General features: G+C 38.2%; 1 long non-coding RNA gene across 2 annotated transcripts in view; it reads right to left on the minus strand.

The window, feature by feature from the left end:
* LOC125258432 overlaps positions 1-24,494 on the minus strand; it is a 57,154-nt gene extending 32,660 nt beyond the window's left edge. The window contains exons 1-2 of one of the 2 annotated variants that reach the window (XR_007182616.1): positions 22,954-24,494; positions 9,553-9,644 (exon numbers count right to left, since the gene is read on the minus strand). This is a non-coding gene — a long non-coding RNA (uncharacterized LOC125258432). Of the gene's footprint in view, positions 1-9,552; positions 9,645-9,765; positions 10,034-22,953 lie in introns of those variants that run through there. The other variant, XR_007182617.1, reaches the window with a different exon arrangement.
* Positions 24,495-25,509: the final 1,015 nt, after the last annotated feature.

Consider the following 25,509-nt stretch of genomic DNA (forward strand, 5'->3'; position numbering starts at 1 on the left):
TGTATTCAAATATATAATATATTGGAAAATAAAAAGGGAAAATAATATATTACAATATATCACAATAGATTTTAAGAAATATATTGGTAAATATATTTTCCTTTCGTAAGGGGATACAGATATGGCCGGAAGTGACACAAAATCTCACCAAAATCTCACCAAAATCTCACCTTGCTACTTATTAGATTGTGTTTTATTAACGTCTACACCTACCCCAACCCCAAACCTAAACCTACCCTTACATAATGCAATTACAGTAATTAATTGTTGTTCAGCGTGACAAAAAATTTGCAATATTGATGTGTGCATGCCCAGAAAGCCCTGGTAGGGCAATCTGGCTGTAGCTGTATCCCTTATAGCAGGGGTCATCAACTATATTTGTCCAAGGGCCAGAATTTTTCACTGCAGACTCTGTAAGGGCCAGATACTCGTAATATAAAATAAAATTCGAATTGTATCCTAATACTGTATGTTATTATTTGATATACTAATTCTAATTCCAAATTTATGTTATTTTTTACATATTACCTGTACTGCAGCAAGCCACCAGGGGGCGATAGCGATATTTTAGGCTTCATATTTGTGAGGCTTTCAAGCTGTCCATCACTGTCACGCAATTGTGCGCAAATCCCAGGCAAGGAAAATTTTGACATTTGTGAAAAAATGAGCACGTGAAACAATAAAAGATGTTCAATGAGAGAACGCGTTTATCGTCATTCTTGACTGAAGGCAGGCTATGGCACAAGCTACTTTTCAGAAGGCTTTTTGTTTCGTTAGATTAAAAATAAAAAACGGTTCTCATTCCCCCTTGAATAAGGCCGGCGACACACTGGCTGCGTGAGCGACTCAGCTGCGTGGCGTGTCCGTTTTTATTTCGGCTCCCATATTTAACAGGTTGGAGTTTGCACACTGAGACACGCGTCTCAGGCGCGCTCGAGCCACGCAGAAAACGCGTGCATGCTAGAAATAGAACCGACGCGTGTTCCAGCAACGGGAGTGTTCTCTGGCTAGAGCGCAGAACAGCGGAGTTTGTGCATGTCTGAGCTTGTGTTTTGTTGCTTTGACATTGTGGAAAATAGAATAATAGACAAAATGTATTAGCATTTTTACCCGTTATTATCAATCTAAATTAATCTCGTTTTAATTTAACTTAATTTCGTTTTTCTTTGTTTAAATTTCTGTGTCAATTTGTTAGTCAGAAAATTATTAGACTACCTTAAAAGTATTGCTTAATTTAACAGACCTGTGTGTGTGCGTTTTATATCACTAGTGCAGTGTCCGTTCTCGGAGCATAAGCCCTGCCCGCGTGAGGTGCGCCGCTTCCCGCTCGCGCTGCTCTAACTGTAGTTTACTAAAAGTTTATTAATTCTGAATGTGTCGCGTCTCGCGTGTCCATCTATATTGCACCAAATGCGACACTGCACTCCCCTGTGAAGTCGATTGGATGAACGGTTCTCGAAATAATAAAAATGCAAACGGATATACAGACACAGATTCCTGCCTTTATTAGAGAGAAAAATATGTTCAGCCCCTCTCTCCGAAGCTTCGAATAGTCGATGTTCATCAAAAAATGGTATTCGGTCCAGCCCTAAACTTTTTCCTCTTACAAGGCTATTCCTGAATTCAGTATTATTCTGGGGGCCGGATGGAAATCTCTGGCGGGCCGGATTTTGGCCCGCGGGCCGCCAGTTGACGTTGCATGCCTTATAGGCCATAAGGGATACAGCTACAGCCAGATTTACAGCCAACCGTGCTTTACCAGAGGAGACAACGGGAGAATCAGTCAGTTGGACAGGTAAGTGACTTCTAATTATTATGTAGAGCTCTAAAACTGAGTAGTATCAGTGTAATTTAACTCAGAGATGACCATGCTGATCCACGTCAATAGATGGCAGTGCAGCGTCTAACGCTATTGTGGCAACGGTACTTAAAGTACACAATAGAGTTAAAAGAAAAACTGAATGCACCGAATATTTTAAAAGCATTTGTCCACTAATTAAAAGTCGTGTGTTGTGACCAACATGCAGGGGAAAAAACAAAGCACACAATTATATCAGAGAGCCTCATGACTGTGCATCAGTGTCTTTAAAACATCAGTTAATTTGGGGTTCTGCTCCGGAGCAAGATTAGCACCGCTTTTGTGGTATTAACCCAGCATTGTTGTGCCAAACTTGTACAGTGTGAAACTATGCAGTAAATGTTACAGCTAGACGCTTAGCAACAGACAGCCAATCACGTGCCTCATATTCACTGCTTTGGACATTCACGGAAACACTGCACACTGTATTTTCATGTCAAATGGTGACCGAAAACAAATCAATTGTAGTGAAAAATAGACTATTTCATTCTTACGTTTATAGTCAGAAAAGTCCATTCAGGAAAAACTTGATAGTACAATCTGCAATATATAAAAGAAGGATGCAATGCTAGAACTGTTATATAAACAGGTTGTGTGCTGCGTTCGTCCAATCAGTGACACTGACACCGCAAATATGCAAATAAGAACGTTGGCCCAGGGACGTTAAAGAGCGCAGCCTTTTGAGGTCAGAGGAGTGAGGTTTACATGCACAGCTCTTACTAGCTTGCCTCCATTACACTCACCCCCCTAAACCTTACTCCCATCCGGGTCACGGCACCAAAATGCAATTGGTCCTACTCGACCCGCTCTGAGCGGCACTCAAACCAGCGTCTCCGGCATGGGTGGCAGGTGCACTAACAATGACATTAAAGGTGCCCTAGAATCAAAAATTGAATTCACCTTGGCATAGTTGAATAACAAGAGTTCAGTACATGAAAAAGACATACACTGAGTTTCAAACTCCATTGCTTCCTCCTTCTTATGTAAATCTCATTTGTTTAAAAGACCTCCGAAGAACAGGCGAATCTCAACATAACACCGACTGCTACGTAACAGTCGGGATCATTAATATGTACGCCCCCAATATTTGCATATGCCAGCTCATGTTCAAGGGAAGGGAGTGTGGGCAGGGAGCGTGAGATTTAAAGGGGCCGCAGCCTGAATCGGTGCATAGTTAATGATGCCCCAAAATAGGCAGTTAAAAAAATTGAATTAAAAGAAATCTATGGGGTATTTTGAGCTGAAACTTCACAGACACATTCAGGGGACACCTTAGACTTATATTACATCTTGTGAAAGAACGTTCTAGGGCACCTTTAAGGAACACAGCATCTAGCGTCAGTCGCTTACTCACCTCTTGAGGCCAGGGATGTGAGGTTTACACCTACAGCTCTTACTAGCTTGCCTCCATTACATCTGTGTAAGCAGGGTGTGCGGAGGTATGGAAATACAAACACTGACAGCCAGGTAAGACATTGTATCATTGCATTCGGTCCACGAATATGCAAAATAAGAATGTTAACACAGGGTTTAGAAATATATAGTATGAAATATCATCTTATATACCCAGGATTATTTGTTAATCCTGGGTAAATTATGAGCAATATGAAGCAAGATAACCCAAGATTTCATTTACCCGGAGTTTAGTATGAGGCAGGGTTAAAGGTAGGGTACACAATTTCAGAGCAGCTAGCAATAGCAAGATAGCTTTGAAAGCATTAGATCCCACCCTCCCTTCAGAGTGCTCTCCAAAGCCACGCCTCATCCAAAACACATGAATGCACACAGCACAGTCTGCATGAGAAATGGTGTTAAATTACTAAGAGAACGTTTCACACCATATATTCCTAAACCCTGGGTTAACATTTCTTATTTGCATATTCGCAGACCGAATGCAATCATAAGATGTCTTACCTGCCTGTCAGCGTATGTATTTCCATGCCTTTGTGCAGATGTAATGGACATAAGCTAATAAGAGCTGTAGGTGTAAACCGCACATCCCTGACCTCAAGAGGTGTGCTAGCGACTGACGTTAGATGCTGTGGTCTTTAGCGTCCTTGTTAGTGCGCCTCCCTTTCATGCTGGAGACGTCGGTTCGAGTCCCGATTGGAGGGGGTCAATAGGACCGGTTACATTTGGTGCCGTGACCCGGATGGGAGTAAGGCTTAGGGGGTAAGTGTAATGATTGGAGAACATTTTTTGGTCCTGAGAACTTCCACAGATGATATATACATTTTTTAAAAAAAAACACAAAATATTTAGACCACTTCTATCATTGATAGTTTTCAGGATGTCAAAAGAGCTTCAAGCAGAATAACAAAAAGTGTTTATAAAAGGAAAAATGCCTTCCCTACTTTTGACTCTTTCAAGTGTGAAAGGCCTTCTTGAGTTCTTTACAAGTAGTATGACATCACAAATTATCTTTTAACTTTTTTGAGATGATAATTTAGGGCCCATAGACATCCATTGTGAGTGCAATTCTGTACCGGATTGTACAGTTGAAATTATTTGGCAGACGTTAAGTAGGATTTAACCATTGTATCCATTAATATTTTATTGTTATGGACAGAAAAAAAATTGCAACCTACTAATAAGTAAAAGATCAAATTTAATTGAACAAATACCATTTTTTAAAAAACGTGTTTACAAACACTGTAGCGCACACACCAGACAGAAGATACTGCTGAAGACATCATGTGTCACACATCCGTGCCCACACGCTTTTCTTGTGGCATTCTCCCACAAAATGGCAGCGCAAGACAGAAGGAAAGACGGCGCAGATCACACAGAAAGACAAGAACGAGTGACATCTTTCTTCTAATAACAGAGAAGGTTCCTTCCAACAGCACTATCCTTCCACGGCTCTCTCTTTTTGAAATACACGTGTCACTGCAAAGTGACAAATAGCACATATTAATTAGGTACTAGACTGGGCGAGATTGCTGTTATTAACAGGGAAGGGGAAGGTCGGATTTAATTGCCTGTGACATCAAAGTCAAGTGACTGGTATTTCAAGCATCATTTAAAATGTTTGATATGGAAGCCATTGTTCTCACATAAAGGAGCGTCTAAAAATACAAAAGGAGAATGATGGGGAGCAAAGACAGTGCTCAGGCGGTTATCTGCAGCCTGACTGCTAATATCACCAGGGCTGCTCATGAAATGACTGGCTCCTAATGGAAGAATCTGTTCAGTTCAAAGCTGTTTTCGTGCATCCTAATAGGGTTTATTTTCGATCTCCAAAGCATATTTTCAATTCTGAAAAATCTCCACGATTGATCAACTTCACGCCATCTCTGTCTGTTAAATTATCGGTAAATTTGGAGAAAAAAAAAAACAACAACAACATTCCTCCCAAGGGGAAGGTGTGCTGATGAGCCAAAATTATGTGGCTGGAAAGGATATTAATAGTATTATACATTTACCTTGAACTTTTAATTATTGCGAAAGCGCGGCGAGCTCGGCAATTAGACATAAATAAGTGCATCACTTTTAGTGTACAATTAGGTTGATGGCACTCATGATGGGGATTACAGATATATGGTATGAACCGGCGGCGGTCTGGCTAATGATTGGGAGGGGCCGACAGTGCAGAGAGCACTGCGCGGTTAGTCGCCCGTCGCTATGGCAACAGCACGCTCGCACTCTGTGGTCCCCAACCCTAAAATTAGTGCTGAGGTGTGCGGCTCCAAAACGCATTCCAGACTCGCTTTGACAGACATCCATTTGGCGAGCTGTACCAAAACCACCAAAAAATGCCATGTCTATATACCAACACAAGACAGACACGTGGAAAAAAAGCAGCTGCGATAAACAGAAGGAAAACTCTTGTAAGCGCCCAGTTTGCAGTCGCGTTTATGTGCTTTGGGGGCCCTTCACTCTCGTTGCTGTTTCGAACCCATCCACCATCTGCTAGCCACAACCATTCGGCTTTTATCATCAGTCCCAGGCTGAGGGTTACAGGCCCCTCGAGGAGGAACTACAGTAGTCCATTGAAAAGCATCGCATCATGAGTGTATCCATATTAAAGCACGCTCTGCCCACGGCCGGCAGTACAGCGAAGCCATCTTGATCCTGTACCGTCCTCGATCTATTTCCACGCTGATTTTATTCCGCTCTAAATGGAATGTTAATGCAAACACTGTCAGCGGCAGGTCTTTAGATGTTCCGTCTCATGCATATAACATAGCTTAGCGCTGCCTCCAGAGTCTGCCGTTCTATAAGACTCACCAGGTGCACGGCTCGGCAAATTATCAGATCAACAGGGAGGCGACTACAACATCCTGATGATCGCAGGACTGCGCACCACATCATTTAGAAAATAGCCTATTCGTTTTTCTTGCTTTTTTGCCAGCATTAAAGATAATTTACTGACTTTCAGCTCCTGATTTGTACCCAGAAACACTTAAAGAGTAAACCGCCAGCTGAGGTGCATGGTAGTGACTTCGAGTACGGTTGTAATGCTGAAGATGTCTGGTGTGAAATAAGGAAAAGTTCTTCACCTGACAGTGTCACTGAGTCTGTAATCTTACTTTTAGAGAAGCTGGGGGGTTAGTGATTAATCATTGAGACTGACAAAAAAAAAATTGAGCAATTGTGAATGCGAGGGAATTATAAGGGTTTATAAACTTCTAAAATAAATCAATCGAGAGCGTGTTGTCATGGCTAATGTCTCTTATTTGATCACGATGACTGACAGGATAAATTATGTTGTTTTAGAGTTAGCTGAAAACCCTTGCTTCATCAAAACCTGTTTGACTCGTTCAGAAGTAATAATTCATAACTGACTGTCTTTGACTCAGCATGAGAAGTTATCAATCAGTATTAGCAAAAATTATACAAGTGTCAGTATACTTTCGGATGAGTGACATGATAAATATGGCAATAAGTGATGGTACTCATCTCATTTTAAAGCAAAATAATAATGGCAAACTGTCATTGTGTAGGCTTTCAATCTCTGATACAATATAATGGAATATCATAAAAAAAAAGTATGTGAAGGATTAAATTCAGTCTATTGTAGTGAAAAATAGAGATTACTAACCAATATATTAATGTAAACTGTGACATATTATACCCAAAATCCAATAAAACTGATATATATTTGGGACCAAAAATTATTCAGACACTTTGACATGACCATGTTTTGCTTAAGTGTTATCTGACATAATTAAGATAAATTTTTACTGACATAATTAAACTCTGAGATCTTGTCATATTTTATTACCATTTTTTTTTTTTTTAACTATAGTGAATAAACTGTATTAATGAATGAAATGTTCAAGGTGTCTGAATTAATTTTGGTTTGACTGTATTTTCATGATTTGTTATTTCAACATTTTTTCTTTTGTCAAATCAACTTAGATAATTAATGTGGTTCAGATAACATAATATTTTGAGTTTCTGTTGATTAAACCAATCGCTTTCATTGTAACAACTCAAATTTTTAATTTCAGTGAACTCAAAATTTTTAAGGCAACCAGTTAACTTACTTTTTTAAGTTAATCCAACAATTATTTTTAGTGTTTAAGTCTTGTGTCAGTTAATAACACTTTACAATAACTTTACCTTGACTAACAATGAGCAATACATTTGTTACAGTATTTATTAATCTTTTTTAATGTTAGTTAATGAAAATGTTCATGTTAGTTCACAGTGCATTGACTAATGTTAAAAAATACAACTTGTATTGTATGATTAATGTATGAGTAAACATTGAAATTAACATAAACTAAGATTAGAAGTATTGTTTATTCTTAGTTCATGTTAACTAACTAATGAAACCTTATTATAAAGTGTTACCATAGGGGTGTAGCAATACCTTCATGTCACAATTCGATACATATCACGATGCAATATTATTGACATGGTAAATGGTTAACAAAAAATGTACTTTTGATTAAAATGCTAAATTTGGTATTACATCAGGGGTGGAAATTAATAGGCTTGGACTTAGTGCTGGTAACCCAATGAACAGAACAATGGTGACACCAGAATTAAAATATTCATGATTCTTAAGCTGAAAATACAGAATTATTTTAGACGAGTGTCACTGACTAGATATACTTAAAATAATGTTACTGGTAAAATAAGACATTTGGCATTACCAGGACCCACAAATATTCCCCCATTGCATTATTATACAATATATGCAACATTATATATAGTAGTTTAATGTAGTACTAACACTAAAACTCTGTAAACTTGAATTTTTTCTCACACAGTAATTTTCATTTTGGGTGAACTATACACATTGTCACTATCCACGATGCATATTTGTATTGCGATATATTGTGACGGGATATATTGTTACAAGTTACTGATATATAATATTATTGGCCAATATTGGCACTGGCCAGGTGTCTGTTTATTGTGCAGCATCAGGTTGTGTTAAAGATTCAGAAACTGTGAAGATAGAAATACTGGAAAGGAAAATACACTTTAGACTCCCACCACTACCTAGAGACTGACCCTAAATTTACACTCTGCACTTTGTGTCATCCTTCTGATGGCCATGGGTTGGAGCTGTAATTGCACAAACGGCAAAAAATACACACATGCAGTCGCATCGTGGCCTTGCAGGGAGGGGTTCGGAGAGAAAATACATATTGATAAGTTGCTGTGGTGGTCCCCAACAGAAGCGGTCCCTCGACAAGTCACAGATTGGAATTATAATGAGTGGGATTACCTCAGCACCCCCCTATCCCCAACACACACACACACACACACATCACCCCTTGTGTGAGTGCGCCACGACACCGGGCTCTGCCCCGTGTGGACGACAGGAAGCCGAGCGCGGGTGAGGAACATACTGACGTTAATTAACAACATCTGACACAGATGCTACGCTTGTACTCGCACAAGAGGTGGTCCGGCACATTATTAAATTTTGGGTTATTTCCTTTCATTCGGCACCCCCATTTCCACTCTTTCCTCCACTCTCCATTTTTAATCTTCTTGACACACTGTCCTCTCAGTCCAACCGAACAGGCTTTCGATGCAATTAGGCTTTTGCTTAATTTTCAATAAGCTGCTCTTTTGTAACGTCCTCGCCGCATTATTTGCGCTCTCACCTTCATTTGCTCCAATCTGTTTAAATCTGCGATCCTGAAAATATTGTGACATAAAACCTAACTGTCGGGCCACATATGGCGAGCTTTCAACCTCCGGGCTCCATATGAGATGTACAGTTAGTCTAGAGATAATTGACCTCTGGAGATGTACTGTAATATTAGAATGGAGGAATAAGGACATCCTTTCCTGTCAATCCATCATCAGAAGGTGCTGAAACAAAAGAACTACGCTTGAACTCGTTATTACACCATACCTCCGTAATTAACCCCAACCTTCTACTGTTGTTACACCATGTCAGGGTGAGGAGAGTGTTAACATATGTTTAATATCTCCTGCAACTAATCAAGGGACCAAAAACTGAAATAGACGTGTGATTTGCCGCGTTGTCTGTAAACGTGTTGATAAGCAGCACATATGTCAAATAAAGATTTGCAGAGATCCAGAAATCGTCTGTGTGTGTGTGATGTGTAGTACTACTGTGCAGTCTGGGAAACAAAAACAGGCCCAATGTCATCGATTCTTTATGCTTTTTCTCTAAAACATGCAGTGACCTAAGTTCCCTCTTGCCCTGTCTTGTTAATTACCCTCATACATCACGTCTTAAATGCCACACCATTTACCTGCTGCGGGTTGGCCATCCTGGACCCGCAGAGAGCTGGACCGGCTGATGGAGATGAGATGCATCCTCCGCGCAGCATCAGGACCGCCGTCACTACGGGAAAGTCACCACAGAGGTCACAAAACAATGACTGCTGCTGAATGAAGTGCTCCTAAAATGTCTGGAGGTGTATGTAGCCGACATTTTGATGTGTTATCTATCAAATATATATGACCTGAGTTGTCTGTTTAACCCCGGACTATCTGATTGGGCCCAACTGGTGAAATTATGTTGCAGCATTTGTTCCTGTGAGTGCACAAATTAGCCCTGGCCACTTCCGATTGTGCTACAGAGATGTTAAACAATGAAATGTGAATAATTTCGATAGGTAAATATGATAAATCATTTGAAAATGCCATGAGCTTTCAGCGGTCTGGAAGGCAGAAGGGGTGGGGCAGCTGAAACGTTATGCTGCCGCCACCTGCTGGTAATCTCTTTTGATTTCTCCCCCTGTGTGGCCACTTAAAAAACACCCCCAGCCGCCTCTCTCTCTCTCTCTCTCTCTCTCTCTCTCTCTCTCTTTGAATTTACCATCAGCAGCCTCAGAACAGAGACGGTGGTGAAGGGAAATGTACAACATTTATTTCTTGTTCACGTTCCAATTCGACTGCAAATGAAAATATACAAATAAATAGATATTTACTTTATTATTAATTCGTTTAATTAATAATTATAACTACTGATTAGTGACTTATGTGTGCTGTTAAGTATTTTTAAAGATATGTACAACCCAAAACGCTGTACAGAATTAGTACTAGTTAGACTAATGTAGATACATTAAAAGTTTATTATATAATATAATAGTCTTGGGTGCAATCTATTTTCCATTTTTGTAAAGATACATTTTAAGACATTTAAGATAAAGTTCGAAATTACATTGACTGTTTATTTGCTGCAGACATTTTGTAATAGTCTATTTGAATACTGAGTTTTGATTGGTTGTCTTTCTTGAAATTATTTGCATTCTGACATGTGATTGGTCTTCATTCACACTATAAATAAATTTATATAAAACAATAATTTATATAAAATATACATATATTTATAATTTTATTATTTATTTATTTTTCAAGTAAAATCAAAATGGGATTTTGTGTCAACGCTATAAAAAATGCTGGGTTAAAAACAAACCAAGCTGGGTTAAATATAGACAAACACAGAAATTGGGTTGTTTTGACCCAGCTGTTGGGTTAAATGTTTGCCCAACCTGCTCGGTAGTTTTATTTAACTATTTAATTCAACTATTGATTAAAAATTACTATATGGCTGGCTTAAAATGAACCCAAAATATGTTTGGAAATCAAACACATAATTATGTGAAAATTCATTAATAGCAATTTAATAAATGTTTATTAATTAATTATTATTTATTAAACTTATCAATAAATATTAATTTATTAAACATATTAATAAAAGTTATTTTTGGGGGGGTTCATTTTAAGTGAGTAATATAGTAATTTTTAAACAATAGTTGAGTTAAATAAAACTACGCATCAGATTGGGTCAAAGATTTAACCCAACCGCTGGGTTTGTCTATTTTTAACCCAACCTGGGCTATTTTTAACCCAGCATTGTTTTAGAGTGTGTGATGCAGTGCTGACTATTTGATTTAATGTATTTGCAATGACAAAAAAGGGGTTTTAACTCTAAAAAAATTATATAAACAAATAGTATAAATTGAAATTATTGTGAATTTAAAATAAATGTGAAAGTTGTTATTTCGATATGTTGTCTTTAATGTTATGTTGGTATTCATGATAAAACATTTGCAACAATCGAAAACTTTAAATCTATTCCTTTACTTTCCAACACAAATGTACATTTATTTATTTATTTAAAAATTATTTCATAAATTAAAACTCATGTTTTAAAATATAGCTGCATGTTTCGATTAGTGCATGTTGTGCACTTCTGTTGCTTCTCGTCGAAGATTTTTGTAGGACGTCGCTTTCCAAATTTCCCACCATATTCAGCAGATTTTTAAAACGCGAGATTCGGCTCCATCTTTCTGACAGGGGTACAGCTGCTGGACTCACGCTGGTGAGCGGTGGTCTCAGACTGGTGGAGGTGGCATTAGTGCCCTCAGAGGTGCAAAGGGGGGCTCAAACCAGACAATGGTCCGCCAAAAACTGTTCAAATTGACTGTGGGGTCTGGAGATTTCCTACACTTGAGAGACACAACACGGGTCAGTCATATAAAAATGTATATTGAAATGAATTATTCACCGCAGCCCTAATTGATAAAAGAATGTGTTTATTTAAGCTGACGACTTTTCATATGTGAGATTGCTTGTCCATTGTTCTCCAGAGGGCCCGTCAAGGTGAGATGAGACAGGGGCCACTCATTCTTCATGAACAAAAGGAACAAATGAATGCGCACGCACTCCCTAATGGTTTCCCCGTATACTTGGGTCCACGGGAGATAAGTCTAACAAAATTAGTATGCAAAAGAGCCACTCTCTTGAGGCCTATAATTTTCTTTGCAAATGATTTCCGTTTTGAGGATGAAACAAACACGACAATGGCGTTGTATAAGCGCTGCTTCAGGATGTGTGCGTGCCTTCAAGCTCCTAAAAGAAGAAGTTAACCCTCATCAGCAGGTGGTTTTGGAAAGGAGAGAGAGAGAGAAGAAAAAAAAACAACTAAAAGCAGAAAAGATTCCGCTCGGTTCCAATCATATTTAGTTGATTACATTTGGCATAATGCCCTGGCGAAAAGGGCCCACGGAATCCAGAAGAGCCATTGCTTTGAGAGAGGTTCTTCAGCACCATGCTGTGCCATCTTTTTCATCAGTTAACTTAATTAAACATATATCCACCCGAGACTGTTCTCATATTCTCTACCAGTTTAGCTTTTGTTAACTGTTCTCAAACAGTCCCTCAAGTGTAAAACGCTGTTATTTACATGAACTTTTGTCATCTGAACCCAAGGGTTTGGTACTTTTTTACTCTTCGAGGCTTTATTCTTCGAACATAATTAGCAGCTAACTATATTGCAATAATAAAATGTATTAATAATATCAGTATGTATTGTTTTATTACAGAAATCATAATAAAAATCTGTTTTAAAATAATAATGGATTTATATTATTTATTATGCTATTATATTTATTTAGATCCTTAAATATAAGTTTAGCTTCTCATTATTATGTATGAATAATTTATTTATTTCTGGAGTCGAATCTCCCGGTTTCCTGTATCGCATCTTAATACACCATAAAAAGGTCGTAAATTCTGAATCTTCGGATTATTTGAATTAAACACAAATTTATGTCTGTGTGAGTTAAATTTGTGCGTTTTTAAATCCAGATTCTATGAATGTTAATTGCGCCGTTTCCCATAAAATGCGCGTATAAATCACAGCAATGTATAACAATACTCTATCTGTATTTTTACGTTCCTAACGTGGTCTGCAGTAGCTCTCTTTTCCAATAAATCATGTACTTACTTCCCAGGAGCTTCCTGCTCTGTGGTGAAGATTAGGACCCCGTGTCTTACTGAAAGCCAGGAGCAGTTTGAAATTATCAAGCGTTTAAAGACATCACAGTCATCAAAGTTTTTTTATGCACTTGTGTATGTCGCTTTACTTTGTGCATTGTTTTACTATATATACGAATTGCTGAAATGCTAACAATTTTGTGCATAATTATAGTGCTATTCATTTAATATTTTAATACTTTATTATATAAAACGATGCAATACTAAATACGATCACTAAATATTACAACAACAGCATAATAATAACAATACACATTGCTATAATATAATCTAATAATTCGATATGGTAACATGCGAACGGTTGCTTTCCGTCGAATGAGCTATTATATGCAAATGCATTATATCAAACCCACGTGCGTCAAAATACTAAATGCAAAAATAAATAGAAAACGTCTGGACATTGATGAGAATTATTATGAGCAAGTATGACAATCAAAGACAACATCTGGCAGCACGATGCTTAAGTGAATTTTCACTGAACAAACATCCAGGCATGTTCAAATAATTAGATTTGGTATGTCATTATTTTTTCGAACTCAAATCTGTTCTCGTTGCCTGTATAGCATTAGACGAATTTAATTACGTTTCTCACATACTTCTTATGTTATTTTTTAATTGCCATTTTTAAAATAATTTGTTCAATAGGTAATTTGTTTAAAAACACATGTGATTCATTTGTGATGGTTGGCTAGAGTTTTCCTGGTCTTGTTAAACATGTTGAAATGTTTGTTATTTTAAACTAATTTAACTGAACTTTCTTTCAGTGTAGATGTGGCCAATGGGCTTTTGACATATAAGCAACTTTAAAATGTAAAGTCTTTAAAATATAGCCATGCTATATAATAAGGCTAGATTAACATTTGTTTATGGTAAATATTTAAGACTAAACATTGAACAGGTAACAGCTTCTTATTCGATAATTAACTAACAGTAATACCCCCTCCGTCAACATACTGCTATTATACATACTGCTTTAATTCCACTGGTATAGATAAATGAGAGTGTAATTAGTCAAAGATGAGGCTAAAGCAGGACATATTTGAATAGTTTCCTCATTAACCTTGGCTTGGAAACGTAGCCTACATTGTGCCATACAGTCTTGTGGTACATTAGTTTTAGTGGCAGTCTGTGAAGTGCTGCTCACCCCTGGTTATGGAGGGGAAAGTAATGCATGGGGACTCATTTCTGCATGTGTCTGTGTCATAACCCCGGCCAGGGTGTCATATTCCTCTCCTCCCTCATCTGGCCCAGCATGGGAGCCCTAATGCACACATCTCTGTGCAGCTCTTCTCCAGCTAAATGGACGGATTTGCACATTTCCTCAGCCGCTCACACCCAATTCCCTCACTCTGTTAATGCCGGTTAATTTTTTACAAATAATGCCTGGGCAAATCAGTCTTTCGAACTGTTATATCATTTATTGCGAGGACTTCTGTGAACTTCTTTTTGAAAAATTAATGCCTTTAATTTTGGTTGATGGCAACATCAGCACAGCTCCGTAAATTGCAGTTTAATGAGATTTTGCTACAGGGGATAATCTGCTACTGACAGAAAAACATCTTGAAAACATCTGTAGACCTATGATTTCACTCTGACGATTAAACCCCCAACCCCCCGCGTCTCAGAGCACTGAGCAAGAAAAATGGTCAGTTTAAAAAGTTACACTCCGCCATCCGATCTGATGAAAACGACTTGGAGGAAACTTGACGCTGTTTTACCTCTATTTGTCTGTGTAATGAACGTCTCTTTGTTGTTTAAGAGTTAACGTCCAGCTATCTTTGCCTTGCTGTGGGAGTCTAGCGGCAAACATAATGAGCAATGCTTTATATGAGTCCTAAATGAGCAATCTGCTCCTCCAACCCAAGCCTGTAGATGCGATGTAAGGTTCATTACCCTCAAGTGGACAGCAAGCTAATGTATTCTGCTCTACGACTAATATCGTCATGAGTCAGGCTGTGTGCAATGACGTCCTTTCAAGCATTGTTTGCTAGTAGAGGTCAGCATGCACTTGGCCAAATACCCTAGTCTAACTTGGAAAGTGACTTGGTAGAGATCCTACCAAGAGGTCAGCCTCCTTCACACCTGTCCTTGCGCTCTTCCGACTGTTCTTAGAGTACCTAATGCTGTTAACACATTTTATTGCAAGGTTTTATAAAGTCGACATTGAAACAGTGACTTTGAAGCCAGCACGATCTCATTGCCTATTAATTAAAACATCAGCATTTCAATTTCAGTTTCCGTAAACTTGTTGGCTGCGCTGTGACATTTGAGTAAGCGCAGTCAAGGAGGAATGTACACCCACATCCCTGTCCTCTAAAGCTCATGCACTCCCAGGACTCTGCAATGTAGATTACTTCCTCCAGGGAGTCTGGAGAGAATCCCAATCCCTGCAACTTTTTCCAGTGAACAGACAGATTTGGCCCACCTCCAGCAAAAATAGACCATACCATGCAGAGAGTAAGCTATGCCAGAAAGCCCAAAATTATATCTGACACGTTGGGTCACATCAACTTGTTTTTAATGTCTCTCACTCAGAGAGAATGCAAATCCGTTTCAACAAAAAATGACACAGTGAGACCAATTAGAAATTTACAAATGTGCTTTAAACATCCACTCATATTTATTCAAGAGATATTCATTTTTCGGGATTCATTCCCTAATTGTTTCTTACGGGATCCACTCCTTGATGTAAACCCAGAAACAGCAGGTATAACCGAGAAAATTACAGAGCGACGCAGTACAGGAAGCAGAAGAGAAATGCTCTGTGATTTGAGTTCTTCATTGAAGACTACTCTGGAAATTCCGTACATTTATGGTCGCATCATTATTCAGTATTGAAAGTCATTCCTATGAAGTCCACATGCAATCCTTTCACACAATTGATTGTCTTTTGGAAAATGAGCATCTGTCTTTGATTCGACAAACTGATATTCACGAGGCAAGATGAATCAAAGACAGAATTCTGACATTTTATTAACCAACCCATCCCTACCCTCTCTCTTTGAAAGCACAACCCATAAGGCTTTGTTCTCCGAAGTGACTTGCAACACCATCAGCAGTGATTGGTGCCACGAACGATGCCAGGAAGAGAGCATTGACTCTGCAGGGTTCTCCATTTTCAATGGCGTGAATGGACACCTCTTGTCTAGCGATGCCACTGCTGCGCTCTTTCAGATGGAGGCACATGTCACACCCAGACTCATCATGCCAGCCACCAGCAGAGAGGCCAGGGCGCTGTGCCCATGACTACTATCGCAAAAAGTGAAGTTCAGCAGCTAATACTGAATTAGCGTAATATCAAAATTAAAAACAGTTTGATAAAGTTGGGACTCACACAGCAAAAGAATGAGCGACAGCTACTAATTTCCAACGTATTAGGGAGATGGTTTTCAGTCTCCCCTTGGGATCTGTCAGAATACCCATCGGTGGATGCTCTGGTCAACTGAACCAACAAACAGGTCTGCGAATGCCATGTTTGCGACAATCTGCTCCAGTGCACGATCACTCTCAACAGCTCATCAACACCAACAAGCCACTTCCTAATCCTTAAAATGGACAAGCCGGACACGGAACCCGAGAACAATACACTCACATGCACAAAGGCATGTATCGAGACTGTGTGATTATAAGCACCAGGGAGTTTGCCTTCCCTTATTCATCCACAGTCCCATTTTGAAGAGACCAGATCCAGGGGTGCCAAATTAAGCGGAGTGCTGATATGTGCTGGCTGCATAGAGTAATGAGCAGGCCCAGAGGATATTTGCAGGGTCACACAAAGGAGTTGGTGTGGAGTGGCAAAGAAAATCGGGCGTACAGCAGGAAGCCAAGCAACTAAATTCTGCAGGCCATCCTCATCTGCTGTCATCAGCGAAACGAGCTCCCGATCCCATCAACAAGAGCTCGGCTATAGGGGATAGGTCTCATGGCTGTTTTCCTAGTATTTACCTTATGCCACGAACCCGTAGAAAACCCTGTTTGTGCTGCTGTGCATTCAGCGACTCTGAGAAAAGAAAGAATAATGAGAGGCTCGGAGGAAATTGTAACAATTTCAGGTCATTAAGATTTAACAGCATTACACTGTTTCTCTGTCTGGAATCTTTGAGGCCCGGTCCGGTTTAGATCCTACTAAGCTATGCGAGGCATTTATCACAAGGAATCATTGTAAACCACATTTTCAACACTCTCTCTGGCAAGCCCAACAAAGAGCCATTTTACATCGCTACCATGACTATAAAGCGAGTCCTACTGTTTTCCCAACGTGGGGTATAATGGAATTAATAACGTCGACTGCGCATTTGCCGGGAATTCCCATGAGGCCTTGCAGATTTTTATAACTCCGCAGTGTAATGCTAAGGGTTCGGAGGGGAAGATTTACTGGCTGTGAGAATCTAATGATACCGAACACTGACTTTGCGATTGCTCCAGCCAGCTAGTTTGCATGACAATCTGGATAACAATGGCCCTTTCAGATTAAGTGTGTGGGGGCTTATTATGATTGCTCTTTGTTCTAGATCCTTTATACTCTCAAAATGTTGATGTTGTCCGATATCGACCGGCTACATTGGAATAAGCGCACCTTGCTTCTCCCAATATTTGACATCTGAGTCATTTATGCTAGATTTAATTACTTTAACGCTTATTATACTGAACATAAAGACGTTTAGGTGTTCATATTTCCTTTGTGTTGTCGCAAGCAATTATAGGTGCAGCCATCTATTTACTTGATGAATCCTCTTTTATACTCCACTTGCTTGATAAATAAGGAAATAAGTCAACGCTCCACTTTATATTCAGTAATTAAAGTGAAAAATATAGTCACAATGCAAATCCTTAATTGGACTCCAAGAGAGAGATTCTGAATTTCTCTTTAATAATAAGAGATGACTGGGGACACACACACACAAAAAAAAAGCATGCTGAAATGTGATTCTGGAAGTTCAATTAATCAAGAACTGAAAACAACCAATTTAGCAAAGAGCTGTTCATTCAGGGAATCACACGGCTCAGGTAATGTTCTTTTAATCATCTCTATGTGACATTATACTTTTCATGTCACAACAGATGAATGAAAAAAAAAAAACGCCATTGCATTTGAGGAAGATCATATCTATCATGTTGCAAAAACTGGATGTTTAATGGGATGTTGGCAGCTAAATTTCTGCCTCTGATAGTGTTGAGGTAGCAAGTATGGGCTTTAAATTCTTATTTTAGATGTGGATTGTGAAATAGAAAATTGAATCTTAGCCACTAAGCTGAATTCCAGCACCATCTGTAAAGGGCCTCAGTCACACCTGCTCTGAACGCTTTTTCACAATGTCCAGAGAAGCTTTAGTCAGCTGAAAAAGCTTTCTGTGTTACCCATTCAATAATCAATTAAAGATTTGAATTACACTTCAAATCTGCAGTGCATTAAATGTTGATAAGGAATGTGTGATGTGTCTCTAGGGTCAATTTACCAATTGTTTTAAAGTCAACCTTTAACGTTTCTTCCCTCTAGACTTCACAAAACAAGAAGAAATGTCATGGAACGCCGATTTCGGTGAACTCGTCGGACTCTAACTGTGAGCCGACAGCACTGGAGCCAGTACGGGAGAAGAGCAGCGGGGCTTGCCCTCTGCCCAATGTATCTCTTTCAGTGCGGGACAGACACAGGCATTGGCTGTACCCTGCTGGGTCCTTCTGAAACCAGAGACTGTTGAAGTGAATGTCTGCACTGTCCAGCCAGTCCACAATGCCTTCCAGCCTCTCTGACGCTCCAAATGTGCCCTGAGATGTTTCGGACAGTCTGGTCAGCCAGGCTTCTGTCCCCCCCCCTCCATTCTGACTCTTCCAGACCAGGGCATGGACCACCCTGGGCTGGTCAGCAACCCCTGCTTACACCTGCCATAAAACTTAAAAGCTACAGTCCCATCCTAAGGCTTTGAAGTGTTCAAAGCATAGCTCCCTGACCTTTGATGCAACTTTGGCCGCAACACATGTTTGGCGCACCACGTATAAAGCAAACCTCTCTCAGGCCTCGGTCCATGGCCTGTTGGTTTACATGTGTGAGATGCAGAGGCCCACGCATGGCAGCCATGCATACCCATCATGCTGTTCCCACCAGCGAGGGGGGCCCTTGAGCGGGAAAAGAAGAGGGCAGGAAGGACTGGCCCCTTCTGACCCCCTCATGTGTTCACCACTCATCCATACAAACCAACCCAACTCCCATCCCCCCAATCCCCCTTTACAAACTACATATCTCATGCTTCATACGCCAAAAAAGCGCTTACTGACTTCAGGAGGCATTGGGAAGTGAAAGCAAAATCAATGAAAACCTAATAGCGTGGGCCTCTTACACCGACTAAGAGAGTAACAAGGAATTTTAGACTAAAGAATCAATATTCTTGGCTAGAAGAGCTGTTTTGTCTTGACAAAACACTGAATCTCTGTGCAAGAAACATACGCAGTGTTTGTGCAAATGTGAATATCATTGATTCAGGATAAACTGTGTCCCAACAAACAGAAGGGTCTGTAATTCCCTTATGTTTTCATTGCCATCTCCGCCGGATCAAACAATAAAGCATTATTTGCAAGCCTGACTTGTCTATGTTATATGAGGCATTATATGTCTGCATAAATACTGGTGCTCATAATCGCATAACGCCTGATTATACTACCTTAACCGATCATGGCTCTGTAAATGTCAAACACAGCACTTTGATATAGTGTCCACCTCAGGGTGCATACTTTTACAGCCGGAGTGACAGTGTCATAATGACACAATGCCAACATGACCTGTGCTGTAAATGTATGGAATTGTATAGCGCTATTCAGATCCTTAAAGCTCACATGCACTCTGAGCTATGAAGGCCTGTGGTAGGTGTTCTTACATATTACACATACTACATTTTGTGCAATGAATAAGACCATGTGTAATTTAAATAGTTTCAAATGTGTGGCATTAACAAATTGTTTTTAATTTGGCATGAACAAATTCATATTTCATTTACATTTCTTTAATGTAATATAAAAATAGAATGGTAACACTTCAAAATAAGGTCTCATTTGTTAACATTAGTTATCTAAATTGAACTAACAATATGCAATGCATTTTTTTTTATTAATCTTTGTCAATGTTAGTTAATAAATTACAATTGTGGGTAAAACTTTATTTTACATTGTCTTTGTAACACGTTTACTGTACTAATAACTATAAATTATGCATAATTACATGCAACTAACAATAAAACGAACACTCATCCTATACCTAACCCTACAGTAGGTATACATGTAGATAATTATTATTACACAGCACTTAAATGCATAATTACACTGTAACAAGGATACCTTAAAATAAAGTGTAACCCAATTGTGCATTGTTCGTTAGTTCACAGTGCATTACGTAATATTAACAGATACAAGTTTTGATTTAAAAATGTATTAAATTTTGAATTAACATTCATAAAAGATTATTAAATGCTGTAGAAGTATTGTTCATTGTTTACTAATGTTAACAGTTGAAACATCATTATAAAGTGTCACCGATATTTAAAATTACATATATTGCAATTACATTCAAATTAAAGATTAAAATTTTTTGTAGAATATTAATGTGAAACAACAATTCCTACACTGTGAAAAATATTTTAATGATTTATCACAGCATTTTTTTCTTTTGTGAAATCAACTACAATAATTAATATGGTTCAGATAACATAATATTTTGAGTTTCTGTTGATTAAATCAATCACCATCATTGTATCAACTCTTTTGATACAATTTCTTTTGAAATTTTTTTATTTCAATGAACTCAAAATTTTAAAGCAACCAGGTAACTTACTTTTTTAAGTTAAACCAACAAAAACCAAAGCACTACATGAGCTGCCATCTATGATATTTAAGATTATTGCTCTTCTGCTTACGTGACCAACTTCACTTCTACAGTTTTGTAATCCGTTACTGGAAATCTCACTTTTGTATTTATCCATAAGCTTCAGGAGTAGCATGTGCATCTCAAGGCAACTGAACGGGTCAGACAAATGCTGACTTGGCTGAGACAGCAGCTCCAAATGCTGTGAGCTTTCTCGAACTATGACCTTTGGAATGCACAGTCAACAAAGATTTTCGGTGCAAGACATTTCTGCGAGAAATTTATCTCAATTTCAGTGCATCATTCAGGGCATTCATGCTCAAATGGTTGCGCACAACAAAACGACATTTCCCATGTCTCAACAGGTTTAATCCTTTGTATTTATAAAGACTGTATCTTGCTTTTGATCGTTTAAATAACAAAAGCGCAATCTGAATTCATGTTGTGAAAGGGTGGCAGCATAATCTCAATGTTCTCCATTAGATGGTGTGGTGTTTTGAATAAGTTGGTCTTCTGGGAGTTAGACTGGGCCTGAGCAACACCCTGCAATGAGCATTACTATAGCATAACAGTACTATAACAGTATGGGCTCGAGTCAGTTCAGTATGGCTGTCAACACCTATGTGTCTTCTGACATGACAAGCCCTTTAAACTGTGACGAGCATAAATCAAGAGGCCATTCTGAAACAACAGGGTCGTATTCTTCCCCTGTCGTGCTTGGACCTCCAGTCCCTGCATGGGGCACCATTCCAGGCCTGGCTGGAGCGGGGCGCGCCTGAGGAGTGCCATACGGAACCAGGCACCACACGTCTCCTCCATCAGTGTAAATTCTAAAACCTGCACAACAACGTTCAACAAGTCATCACAGCTTTAGTATACCTGTCACTGCTGTTCGGGGAGTGCACGATTGTTGCTATTCATTGTGCCCACAAGTCTCAAACACCCACCCGCTCCTACGCCCACTGCTGCCATGAAGATTGACTGCATGCTTTTTTGATGACATTATTATTATTTTATTTCAGAAGCGAAATTGAAATGACAGTTTTCAAATGTCAGTTTGAAAGTATAGTTTACAAAATGTCTGGGTTTGCAGAAACGGATCTTCATTAGCCTATTCCAAAAACTGATTCTCTTACACACACACAATGTCCTGAGTAATTAAAATGTTAAATAATAATCATTCCCATACAAAATGTTGTGATGTTCCAAAAAACAAACAAACAAACAAACAAACAAACAAACAAAAAACACTGGGTTAAAAACAACCCAATTTGAGTTGTTTTCAACACAAGGGCTGGGTAAATATAGGACAGAACACATGATGGGTTAATTTTACCCAGCAAATCAGCAAATTGGGTTGTTTATTTAACCCAGCATAAAGGGTTGATTAATTTTTACTATAATACTAGCTTTTTTTTTTTTTTACTTCATACATAAATTAATGTTTACAGATTAACTTAAATCTTCTAAACTTTATATATATATGGCTTTACATGATAATTCCTTTATTTTCGATCATATTTCATTATAGCCTAGCATATTTTATATCAATTTGAATACATATTGCCTACATTTAAGCTCGTTTAACCAATATTATAAGTAAAAAATAAACATTTAGAGGTAATTCAAGTGTAATCGACCAATCTCTGTTGTCCTTTTTCCACCGTACGGCGCCGGATCTCGTGCCGGAGATGACTCGCATTCGGCGGGGGAACTGATAACTTCAGACCGCCGCCTTGCGTTTCACTCGTAGCCAAAAAATGCTGTGACTGACTCCATAACCTGTCCATAAATAATCAGTGTACAATTCTGAGAACATATTTTAACATCCTAAGTATTTATATTCTGTATCTTTCTGAATAAAATCATAAAAAATTGATGCATGGCATCAGGCGTTTTCATCAGGCGAATAGACCGACGCGACACTTGTTTACGCCCCTGTATGTTGCTTTGCAAAATTAAAACGATATACAAAACAATACCGATTTTTTTTTGATAAAATAAAACCTACACAAACCTGTATTTTAGCGAAGACATTCACCAATTTCACAGAGCTGCGCTGCTCTCTCCTGAAGAGGGCGCAAAAAGCCCGCGATAAATAACTCAACCCCTGGGTTGTTACGTCTGACCCAGGATCTGGGTAACACAAAAACTACCCAAACACTGGAAAAATAACCCCCAAAAATGACCCAAAAGGCTCAATTTTTTTTTTTTTTTTTTTTGTAAATAAGGCACTGAATTATTATTCATTCAACTTATCTGATTAACATACAGTTCATTTCATGTTAAAAATTTAACAGATGGGGTTTTGTAGTCTTTGTACAACTTTGCTCAACAATATTCTGGGTAGCTATCTGACCGGTTCTCCGTATATTTCATGTTGACTGGAGCTGAGGGTTTTACTCTGTCCTTTTATCTCCCTGTGAAACTCTGGAAACTGTGTCAGGCAGTTAAATTGAGCATGGAAAACACTTTGTGTTTGTTTATTTGTTGGTGTTTGTTTACGGGTGTACGCAACCACATTAAATGATGTTAAGTGTTCTCGTACCTCATCAAGCATTGACGTGAAGTTCCGAGTGAATGGATGGAAATCTGGGGAGAAACTTTAGAAACACAGATAAATTAGTCTAATAGCATATTTAATGTCTAATTTACATGGTTAAATCAAACCATGGGAATTTTATGGGGCTATATGAATATGAGCATTGGTGTATTGTGCAATATTTAACTTAATTTTATTTCTTCTTTTAAATTTGTCTTAATGAAAAGCCATTATTAATAAGTGCGCTTTAATATTACCATATTAATTATTATTTAAACACAGAGGATCGAGGCCACATACTTTTTTGATGTCTAAGCAGATTTTGAAGTATATCGTGATTACCAATAACTCATTGACTATTCACGCAAATCATGTTGACTTGGACCAGAGATTACACGGCCTGCTCTTTGTGTGTGCATCCGTCCTCTAACTCGAGACTCTCCGTCACTCGAGTTCTCCTGGAGGGCTGTTTTACTAAGACATTGTGAACGCCACTGACAGTCTCTTCATTGGAGGAGGTGAAGGCTGAACATCCCGCTCTGTTCTTGTGCACTGAGCTGGCTGCGGTCAGACTGTCTCGGTACAATGGTGGGCCGGGCAGCTGTTGTGGCCCGACAAAAGGTTCAGTGCTGTTTACTTAGCAACGAATTAAAGACGCATGTGTTACAAACCTGCACATGCAGGATAAAACAGCCTTGGAGAAAGATCTGTCATGCGAAATAGGGTTTTAAGAAGGTTTTTCCCCCCTTCTCTCATATGCCATTACCGCTCACACTATTTCAGAAGATTTTTAATTTTACAATTAAAACAAAGTAATAGTTTATGCTAAAGTAGGCCTATATTAGTAAAGGATTAACTCATTATAGCATTCAAATCATGGACATGATTTGAAAAGGTTAAATGGTCCTGAAAAAAAAAAAATACTCACACTTCTATAAATGACCGCATTGGAAATTAATCTCATCTAGTGGAAACTTTTGGTACTGCGCCCAAACAAAGTCTTACTGAAAGCTCATTTTTTGAGATATTAACCCCAGATTTGGAACACAGCTTGTTTAGATTTATGGCTTTGATTTTCTCACAGTTTTAGAGTAAATTTTGGATATATATATATATATATATATATATATATATATATATATATATATATATATATATATAACAATAAGAACATTTTTCATAACTATAAATGTAAAACTTGATAAAAAATTTCAAGTTCACATTGTTTTTGTTTTGTTTTTTTCACTTCAGTAATATTTCGCCATATTTTTCGTCTTTAAAAAGAGACCAAACTGAAGTCTGTGCTCCAAAGCATTCAGGATTTATGACAATTTAAGTTGGAAATTTCATTTTCAGGTCCATGCTCAAAAAGTGAATACATTTATTATAATTACTGCAATACAAAATATTAAATAAGAAACATTATCAAACTAAAATATACAATCATTTCATTTGGGAAAAAAAAAAAAGAAAAAAAAATTGCTGGGTTTAAAACAACCCAAATTTGGTTGAAAATGGACAAATCCAGTGACTGGGTTTTTTTTTTTTTTTTTTTTTTTTTTTAATGTTTACCCAAACGTGGTAGTTTTATTTATCTAAACTATTGTTTAAAAATGACTAATTACTATATGGCTGCTTAAAATGCACGAAAAATAGGTTGGAAATTAAAAATCAGACACATAATTACTAGCGGCAACAATAATAATCAAAAGGTGAACATTTATTAATAAGCAATTTAATAAATGTTTGTTTAATTATTATTCATTAAACTTATTAATAAATGTTCATTTTAAGCAAACAATACAGTAATAATTGGGTTAAATAAAACTATGATTTATGCAAACATTTAACCCAACGGCTGGGTTAAAACAATCCAATCGCAGGGTTTGTCCATTTTCAACCCAACTTGGGTTGTTTTTAAGCCAGCATTTTTTAAATCGGTCATTTGTGACCGGCACGCGAACAGCACCAGAGGGTTAAATGTAGCCTGATATTTAAGATTTGCTCTGTTAAGCATTGTGCAGTGTGTAT

Source organism: Megalobrama amblycephala, linkage group LG22 (genome assembly GCF_018812025.1).
Source record: "Megalobrama amblycephala isolate DHTTF-2021 linkage group LG22, ASM1881202v1, whole genome shotgun sequence".
NCBI lineage: Eukaryota > Metazoa > Chordata > Actinopteri > Cypriniformes > Xenocyprididae > Megalobrama > Megalobrama amblycephala.